The sequence below is a fragment of the Lepidothrix coronata genome, unplaced genomic scaffold (assembly GCF_001604755.1).
Source record: "Lepidothrix coronata isolate B3197 unplaced genomic scaffold, Lepidothrix_coronata-1.0 Scaffold126, whole genome shotgun sequence".
NCBI lineage: Eukaryota > Metazoa > Chordata > Aves > Passeriformes > Pipridae > Lepidothrix > Lepidothrix coronata.
In genome coordinates, this window is record NW_016690306.1 from 939,487 (window position 1) to 950,365 (window position 10,879).

Genomic DNA, 10,879 nt, shown 5'->3' on the forward strand with positions numbered 1-10,879 from the left:
TAAACTGTCTTTATCTCGACCCATGAGTTTTCTCACTTTTACTCTACAGACGCTCTCCCCATCCCACTGGTGGGGGAGTGAGTGAATTTCTCTGTGGTGCTTAGTTGACAGCTGGGGTTAAACCATGGCATTTTATATGATGTAAACCCATGCAATATCACAATATACTGGAATACCAAAGAGATACTTTTGATTATTACTTTGACTCTGTGATTCTCCAAGGCACTGAGTGTCCCAGAATGAAAAGCAGAGCTGGAATGCCAGTGGAAAAGGCTCCAGCACTGGTGTCTCAGGAAGGCTACAGGCATGCCTTTGCAAGGAGTCTTCCAACGAAGTGCCGAGTACAAGCTGGCTTGGCTGGCAGGCACAAATTTCACCACAGAAATCTATACAGGCATAAACTGCAAGCCTCTGGCAAATAATTTTTGTACAATTTCCTTGCCAAGTGCTTATGCTGGGGCTTACACCAACAGCTGTGCATGCAAGTCAGAACAAAACCAACTCCCAGTTCCAATGTTATTCTATCCCCATTTGGCTTTGGATGAAATCACCTTGCATTTCATGGCTCCTTAGTTCAGCTAACAAGACTTAAGACTTGTAGAGGCCATATACTAACACCAGACCAGTTTTACACAAACTGAGCCAGTTCTGCAGAGGAGCAATGACTCCCCCAATGCATCATCACAGCATGTGTGGGTGTCCCCCTTGCTGAGTGAGTCTGACCTGGGACTGGAAGAGGGACAGGATTTGCTATTTAGTCAAGAGCAATATTACAGAGGCCTGATGAGAAAGGTGCCAGATGTGTTTTACATGGATAGTGTGGCAGAGAAGCCACACCAAGTGGCTTCCAAGCCAAGTGACAGCAGAACACAGTGTCCAATAACCTCGGATTAAGTCCTTGGCATTTGCTAATGTCTTGAGAGGATACTGTGAAGAAGATCTTCTGGGGAAGTACATTTATGGCAAGAGGCTATCACAGTTTATTTTTCAGTAAGGTTTCATCCTCCATCCTATTCATGTTACTAAGCAGTTTAAACCTTTTTTTTATTATCTGAGTGTTTAGCCAATATTTGAACCCACCAAGGGTCATTTCCCATAGAAAGAGAAACAGTTAATAAGATTTATGTATGCACTCAGAAAAAAAATTATATTTATAGAAAAGAGTTTTTTAAAAAACCTTATTTTCACTAAAATCACAACTGAAATAAACGGCAGCAGCCAACTACCCCCCACCAAAATCTGCCCTCCAGCAAGCTTTGGGCTAAAAAGCCTGAATCTCTTCCTCCTTTTTCCTCTCTTTACCTTTACTTTCAGTGTCCCAGTGACTAGCTGCCTGTTTCCAACATGCCTGTTACGTTTCTACTGCCTTGAAAATGCAAGATCTCAAAAAGTCTCTCTGACACACGCAAGGTACATTTCTCAGTCTCCTTCCCCAGGTCCCTGGGGTCCTGCTTGGATTCACTGTGCCCTGACATTGGCAGCGTCACTCGAGGTGGACCCAGTACCACCACTGTATTCCTTTGAGGGGAACACTTCTCCTAGTGACAACTCTGAGCATACTGGCGGAAGCTAAGGCAACTGGTCCCCCTGCAGGACAGTCCTCATGCAAGGAGACCTCTGTCAAGGAGCCTGTGAAGTGGAATTTGATCCCTAGAGTCTCAGATTATGGATGCATGTCCTAAGTGTCTCACCTCTAGACTGGTCGTTTTGGAAGACCATTACAACTCGGTAGGGTTTTTAACATCTTCATTAATGACCTGCTGGGACAATGGGACAGAGTACACCCCTCTGCAAGTTTGAAGATGATACAAAACTGGGAGGAGTGGGTGATGTTCCAGGGGGTCATGTTGCCATCCAGAGGGACCTGGACAGTCTGGAGAGTGGGGCAGACAGAAACATTATAGGGTTCAACAAAGGGAAGTGCAAAGTCCTGCCCCCAGGGAAGAATAATCCCAGGCACCAGTACACACTGGTGGTCAACTATTTGGAGAGCAGCTTCACGGAAAAGGCTCTGGGGTCCTGGTGGTCACGAAGCTGATCACGGGTGCCCCATCACTGGAAGTGTTCAAGACCAGGTTGGGGCTTTGAGCAACCCGATCTAATAAAGGATGTCCCTGCCCATGGCAGGGGGGTTGGACTACATGATCTTAAAAGGCCCCTCCCAACCCAAACCATTCTATGGTTCTATGATTCTATGAGCCAGTGATGCTGTGCCCTTGCAGCAAAGGCAGCCAGTGGCCTCCTGGGCTGCACGGGGCAGAGCACTGACAGCAGGTCAAGGGAGGTGAGCCTCCCTCTTTGGTCTGCACTGGTGAGACAGATCCTGGTAATGTTTCTAGTGCTGGGCTCTCCGGATAAGAGAGTCTAAGTGAAGTGAGTCCCAGTGAGGGGACAGGAAGGTGATTAAGTGCTTGGAGCATTTGACAGACAGGGAGAGGTTGAGAGAGCTGGGAATGTTCAGCCAGGAGAAGGAAAGGTGCAAGGGGATTTCAAAGATGCAAGTAAATACCTGATGGAGAAAGTAAAAAAGGCAGAGCCACACTCTCCTCAGCAGTGCCTAGTAACAGGACAAGAGGCAGTGGACACAAACTATAACACAGTAGTTCCATTTAAGTGTTAAAACACCACTTTTTGTTATAGGGAGTGTTGTCAAACACTGGGACAGATTGCCCAGAGAGGCTCCATCCTTGGAGATATCCAAACCCCAGCTAGATACAGCCCTGAGCACCTTGCTCCAGCTGACCATGCTTTGAAAAGGTTGGACCAGAGATCCATAGTTTCCTACCAACCTCAACTATTCCATAATGCTGTGATTTTGGCACAGGCAAAACAAATCTCAAAGCAGAAAGGCCTAAATGAGACTTGACTTAGATGGACTTCCTTCAGGCTTCTAAGCAGCAGAGCCCATTGTTTTGTCAACTCAGATGACAGGTTGTAACAGCTGGACCGCTGTAGCCTTGTCTTAGGACAGGCCCAGTAGGATTAGGATTTTTACACTTACTGAAGTTGTCATAAATCACAGAAATACAGAAGAGCTGAGGTGTGAAAGGATCTTCTGAGACTGTCTAGTAATTCTCTCCCCACCTGCAGCCAGTTCAATATGTTAGAGGTACTGTATATGCCATGTCACAGACAATCTCACTTATCACAGTAAGATCCTCTCTGCAAAACCCAGGGACTGTTGGATGCACCTTTGGGTGTGGATGACAATGGAAATCTTGCGCCCATAAGTCCTACTTTGCCCTTAGAGTGCTTTGCCAGTCGCATTGATTTCAACTTATTAATCTTTCTTTGAGTATTTTTGGGGGGTCTTTCTCTTAGTTTTTCCAAATCTATATAATTGAGCGGTTTTCCTCCTTTTTTTTTTGTCAAGTTGAGATTGTATCACTAATGATAATATTTCTCTTTCATGATTTTTGATCAGATGGCTTTTCTTCAGGTATAAGCATTTAATCTTTTTCAGTAACTACAAAGCACTTAGAGACTTTCTGTTAGATGTCCAATAAAGAAGTGAAATTTAACCAAAGAAAACCACTGAATGACATTTTCTATATTGCTGACATCCTGTGAATTAGGGCAACAGAAATATTTGACCTACTTCTTTAATCAAGCCTGATCCAGTTCTCCTCGAGGAACATCGTAGTCTTTCCACCAGCTTTCATATGTCTGGAGCACATATACAGTGTATGCAGTGTATCTCCACCACATCAGTAACTCGTGGAATGTTCTCCTAACCTTTAAAGAGTATATGGTACATTTTATGTATGTTTATATACATATGTAAAAGGAGTATGATTTTACTGCCATGGCTAGACATAAAAGTAATCAATAGGAAGTCTTACCTTGTACCTTGTGCCTATTCCAATACTGAAGTCTACAGCAAAATCCAAATCTGGAGGAATGAAGGGAAGTCATTATTAGTTTTTCTATGAAAATGCTATTTTTATTAAAAGCAGAAGGTGAGCTGAAGGCACCAAGCCTCTTTAAAATAACTTAGGGTTTAGTATCAATAATGGAAATATATACACTGTGGCTGGGATAAGTCTAGCACCTCTCCCATCTTTTCTGACTGTCCATAAATAAGGAGTTTAAGGCCAATGAATATAATAAATGAATGATCTTAAATTTTGCTCTCAAATTGTTTCCATTTCACAGGAAATTCAAGTTTCCTTCAGTAAATGGTTTATACTTTTCCAAGCATTCTTGCATTCTATTACAATCTATTTTATATGCATTAAGGCTTATTTTATTTATTGGGGAAGAAGAAGAACAGCAACACCACAATCAGTATTATGACATTTTAAGGTTACATTTCTTTAAAATAGTCAGCAACTCCTTTTCTCCTGCCATTTTGAGTAGGGTGTGTGCATCACTGCTTTCACTTTCTTGATAGTGCTAATTTCCTAAACAACGGCCTTACACTGGTTTAGAAATGAAAATTTGAAGTGCAAGTCTAAGATCAGAAGTGATGAAAAACCTTTGCCAACAGAGTTCTCTACTGCTTTCCATGGAGCTCTGGAAGGGACAGCAAGTCCCTGTGCAAGAATCAGATCCAGGACTGAAGCCTCTTAATTGCTCCAGGCAGGGGGACTTTATCGGCTGGTGTCCTGGACAATGGAAGTTTGGCACATTCTACTGCTCTTGGGTAGTCAAAACCTGGAGTGTCAAGAACCGAAAAATATGGTGGGAAAAACAGGACATGCCAACTGCTCCTAATGAATCTGGTTTACTACGTGTAAAGAAAAAGATCTTTTTTATAAAACCGCATAGTTATTTTCCTGAGAACAAGTTTTCTCAACAAATTAAACACTTTCTACTTCACAAGGAATACAAACCTCTGTTCATTGCAAACACAGTATATCCTGCTAAAATACTGAAGGAGTTAAAAACCTAAGCATTCCTGCGGGAGTTAACTCTAAAAAATTATAGTATTGGAATCTTCTATGTTCACTTTACTGAAATTTCTCCTGTATCTGTAATGAGTCCTTTATCACTAATTTACCTCAAACACTTGCTCGTTTTTTGGTACCAGCTCTAGGAAAATTGCTCTTGCCATTTTCTTTCCACTAGTCTAGAAGAAGGCTTTTTAACAGTCCTTCCTTGCCTATTTTTATATTCCTTCACCATGTATCATAAATATTTAACTCTTTCTCCTGGATCCTGGTTAAGCACTCAGCACACAAAATCCAAACCATAAGCCACGTCCTTGACAAGGCTAGAGGAGGAAACCTTGGGTCCAGGGATTTAGAGGGGAGATAGGATGGGTGGTGGAGCCATTGCTAGCTGTCCCTGGAGTCCTGCCCTAGAGTAGGGATCTGCTGAATGGTCAGAGCTGACAAAAACCACTGGGAGAGGCAGCTATGAAAAAGTGCTTAAACTCAGGTATTGCACAAGTTCCCTGGCCATAAGTTTATGGAGGACACGGGAGGATAGAACTAGTAACTAGAAAGGCTTTAAAAATGCAGCGGGTGGAATATATGCTTACATGCATAGAGATATATAGATATATAGTTATAGAGATATGGAGATATATAGATATCTAGATATATAGATATGAAACCCCAACTCTGTAGAAGCCTGCTGCCAACATCTTAAACAAGGGAATTCCCAGTAACAACCCATTTGCCTTTACCTGCAATGTCTGGGAGACTGGAGAGTCTATTCAGCCTTCCACATCATCTGAAAGCTGTCTCACTTCTGTCCCCAAAGAGTCAGGTGATCTTGAATGCACAAAGCACATCACTTCATGTTTTGTTCCTGGAAAACAGACCAGGGATATGGATGAAGCAAAACCATGCTTGGCTTGCTCACTCTAAACCTGGGGAAGATGAGATTTTGGGGCAAAAGGATGAGTATTTTTGATATCCACTTATGGGAATTTTCTTTAAAATTCCTCCCATTTTTTGTGTCCTGGTCTGGGCCAAGAATAAGAAAGAAATAAATGTGCTCCTTGGGAGCATTTCAGTAATACCTAGTGATAAGTTGTCTCTGGCAGAGATTATTTCAGCAGGATCCAGAGAGGCTTTAAAATCCAAACAGAGACAGGAAAGCAGCCCAGCACTCCATTTGAACTGGGGGTAGAATTAAATCAAGTGGCACAGCAGCACATGAGAACTCCCACCAAATATCTCTAAGATGGCATTTTAATATGGAATTACATTGTAGCTGCTCCTTTTGAGAGTCTGCAGGGACATAAAGGGGCATAAGTTACACAGACACTTGCCTGTACTGTCTCCAAATCTCAGTAGTACACAGTGAATGAGGAGAGAGTAGGGGAGGCACAACCAGTCCTGGTTTGCTGATTAAACTTCTGTGGCAGCAGATGCAGTCTCAAGCCTGCTTCCAGGGCTTTGGCCATGAAGGAAGGTCAGCAGGACAGCAGAATAAGTTTGCTGTGTACCCATAAGAGCTTGAGGAAAACAGCTCCTGTTATGGGATCGTCAGGGAAAGTGAAGTTACAGGCTATCTCATAGCCTGCCTAAAGACAGAACCTGGCTTTACAGAGGTTTCTGTCTTCATCTTTTCAGAATCTGGCTCCTATTTTCGTGTCAGGCCTGAGAACACACCAGGTAATGTATTTTGCAATTCCATCTCGTACACAGTGAAAGGCAGACATAGGTGTGGTTGGGGGAGGGGCATTTCTGCACAGCTGAGGTCATGCTGTCACCTCTGACGTTTTGTCCCCAGCCCTGGCAGAACTCATCCCAGCTACACCTTGTCTAATTGGAATAAGGAAAAACTGAGTCTGTAATTAAGAAAGCACTGAAAGCACAGGTCTCTAAATTGGGATGCTTATCAGGTATACGTCAGACTCCCTCTACCAGCAGAATCATGTTGTGAATCTATTTGTAGAACTTGATTTATCAAGATTAATAAAACAGCCAAATTATGTCAACTTATGGCAAAACCCATGTATTTGTCTTTCAGTTCAGATTCCAAAAGGTTATTTTCTTTCTCATAAGGCTATTTTTAATGGCAGAACCTATGTATGCCCTACCCACTCCTGCAAGGAATGCCAGGACAGCCAAAAGCACTGTGATTTTGTGACCCACCAAAAGGTCAAAAAGATATATGGTACTCACTGATACTTATTAGCCATTTCTAAACCTGGACAGAGACATGGCATTACAGTGATTCCTATTCTCTCCTAGCACTTTGGGCAGAAATCCTTGTTTCTTATTCCATCTGTGTCTTCATATCTAGCTCAGTGTTAGCCGGAACATCCTGATGTCATCTTCTAGTAAAAAAAATTCTGTTAAATCTCTACAAATATTAAACACCATGTGTCTTGACAGTCTACATTCTCACTGTTTCTTCTACCATTTCCTTAAACATGAAGTACTTAAGTTTCTGACCTATTAACAGACTTATTGATTACATCTGTTCTGTTGTACAAGAGAAGTCTTAAGGCCAAGCTTTAGGCCAAACTCAACAGCCCTCCACATTAATTGCACTCAGGAGTATTTCAGAGTTCTTTCTGAGGTAATTAATTGGATTTTTTTCAAATGGGACAGGCCCTGGCCATTTGCTCTGCTTTCAGATATATTCAAGGTAGTGGGCATCAGCCCATCCAGATTAAATTAAAAACAGTGTATATAGATATAAATATAAATATGGGTATCTCTACATATACATAAATATGTAAGAATTTGTAGCTTTGGAAGGACAGACTTGTTTCAAGACTGGATAGCTAAGGTATAATATTGATGTAGACATGAGAGAAACTCTTCTAAAATAACATTCATGTGCCCTTTTAAAGCAAGGTTCAAGGTTGCTACCAGAAAATCCATTTATAGCAGAGATTGTGAAGGGGAGGGACTCTGAGCCCTATAGTGTCTCTTCATTCAAAATCCCAGAACGCTCTCCAAAAGTAAAGAAACAAGACCGGTAAAGGCGTCTGTGCATTTATTATTTTATCAGCATATGTACATTTCTTTTGCTAGTCAAAGCAGTAATTTTGCTAAATTCATTTGTTTCTGTTATCACATTCCTCTACACAATAGACATTGTTCATGCAAATGGATCACTCTTGGGCTTTCCATCCTCAGAAGGAAGAAAAAGAGGTTCTACATTGCACCACCAACCACAAACTAAAGCCAGTGCTTGGTTGTGATACTTGGAGAAGTTTAAAACATAAGGAATGTAACTGTGTGCCCAAAACAGATTAATAAATGCCCAGGGCAAAGACAGGAGCAAATGGGGCTCAGCCAGGGCTGTGGCTAACTACAAGAACCTGGGGCCTGGCTACGCATCCGCAGAATAACGACTCAGTGATTGCAAAACTACTGGCTTAGAAAGCTTATTTTAGTTACTGTTTTCATGTGGCTTTGTCACTGACAGGGCTTGAAACCAAGAAGAGTTATAGAGAAAACAACAAGATGCATTTAGTTTATGGTCAAGTGTTTTTCTATTTTAGTGAGTAACATTTTCTTCCTAAATCTGTGAATTAATTACTAATTAAATATACATTCTTAATTTCAGAGTCTTAGAACTACAAATTCCTCCAAACCAGTGAAATCTACTTGCCTGGAGACTTAAAGCTCTCTATTTGAAAAGCTGGAGTTTACAAACCAGAATTTGAAAATTTTGTGTCCTCATTTTAAGCTATCACATGTATTGCACTGCATTTTTGAGCATGAACGTGTCTCTGAAAGATTAAGTGAATTATTATAATATTTCTCCATAATATAATAGTTTTTTCCATTTTCCTACTTCCCATTCTGCCAGAAGTATTGGCTAACAAACTGTGTATAGAGAAAAATATAGTAGCTAACTATAACCCCCCAGGTGTTTAAGAGTTTTAACATTTAAACTTCTCTGTATTATTCAAATGTCAATGTGAGTTTTATTCCGATTTCTTTCTCACTTTGATCTTCAATATCTGATCTTACTGAAGTGACTTTGAAAGATACCACATTGCCATTTTTGACACATTGGCGTAATAGAAGAAAGAGGAATGAAAGCTTATCATCTTGTGTAGGAAGAAGCTAAAGTACTGATTTTTTAATTTTTTTTTATTGAAGCAAATAGCTAGAGGGGGATAGACACAATTCATCAGCAGTTAGTTTAAATTGCTGTATTTTCATTTTCTGTGTGAATCAGTACATGCTTATTCCTGTAGTATGCAGCCTGCGTGCTTATCACCAAAAGCTTCAGAAATATGTGGGTGTAGTCAACATCTGTGATTGCTTTTGCTGAATGTTCTGGGCTGTTGCAATCTTCTGATAATTGAGGCAAAGGGAAACACCTTTCACTGTATATGTAAGGCAAGAAATGCATAGTTATAATAAATTCAATTTGTGTTTGTCTGACCTTTTCCATTTTTAAAATCCTAAATAAATACGTTAATCCCACCAGTGCTTCCTTGAAGAAAGAAAGTAGATAGCTTTACCTCCACTGCACAAATGGGAAGACTGAGGGAGAAATATAATATAATATATCAGAAAACATACCTCTAATTCAGAAGTCAGAAATCTGTATCCCTTAATCCTAAATACTCAGCAGAGTGGTCAAAATGGACCAGTATACTTCAAGCATGCCAAAATGACTCTTCACAGAGATATACCCACATTTTTCATGCACAGAAAATAGAATGGAATAAAAGTACATCGGGGTCATTACCTCATATATTCATATTTCTGAATATTTCTGAAGTCTATATCAACTCTGGTTTCTACAGTCAGTACGCAGTTCTGATTAAATCATCCTGTAGTCCATTTTTATTTATGACTTGACGTAGAAATATTCTTTGTTCCATTTGTGAGCTCCATTTGAGTGCTATTTCAACTATTTTCACCTATATGATAATTTTTCCATCAAAGAATAAAACCTTAGAACAAGGTTACGCCCAGCTTTAGGCTTCTCCTTACATCTCACTTTTTAGAAAATTATTGACATTGATGCAGAAGCAAGGGGTGGATTATTTTGCCCTCTATACCCCTGTACATTATCGCTCAATATTCTTTGACATGTGGACTTGCAAGAGACAAGGAGCTGGCTGCGTAAGACAGCTGAGTCCCTTCAGTCCTTCCACTGCATATCCAAGCTCTTCTGTGGTTTGTGCATCTCTGCTGGTGCCTCTGACCAGGGCACCACTCTGAACTGGGTATGCTGAATAATTTATGGGTCAGGAGAGTGCTGCGTGTTCCAATTGCTGTACAGCTAATTACAAACAGATGACATGCACAGATGCTCAGCTACCAGCAGTAGAGGTCTTTTAATACAGGGAAGGATGTGTGAACTCATAAATTCATAAAGGCAAGAAGGGAGGGTTACAACCTCTGTCTAACCCAGTCTCCTGTATGGTGCAAGCACAGAGTTTCTCCAAACACTATTTACATCCAGCTGTAAGTGCTGGTAGAGCAAGTGATGGTGAAATTAATCCTTTTGCTCTCTATCCTCATTTGACCAAGATCCACCATCCCCCAGAGGACTCAAGAGGTGTCCCTGGGTCTCCATGAATCCTTCTGCTCTGCTCAGGAATGGGCTAGAGCTGGGACTTTGCTTGGATCTTAGGGCAGACAGGAGATACTGTCACCATGGCCTGAGTCTGTCCACAGCCAAATTCAAGCCACCACACTGGCTATACACTCATGAACTACACGTGGCTAAAATGGCACTGGCTGGCAACCCCTGTTTAACACTGTGGCTTTGAGAGAGGTGGTGCAGGACTGGTCTCAAATTCTGGTCACCTCTCTTTGGTGTCTTCTGGCCTCCTGCACCTTCCTCTAACACTCCCTTTCTCTACTGGCTTCACTGCAAAGGCAGAAACTGAACTGTGACAAATGATTAATTGATCATTTACTTCTTGTCACACACATGTTTTTCCTTAGAAATTGAACTAATATACAGTGTGGGAAGAGAGGTTTATCTCCTACTA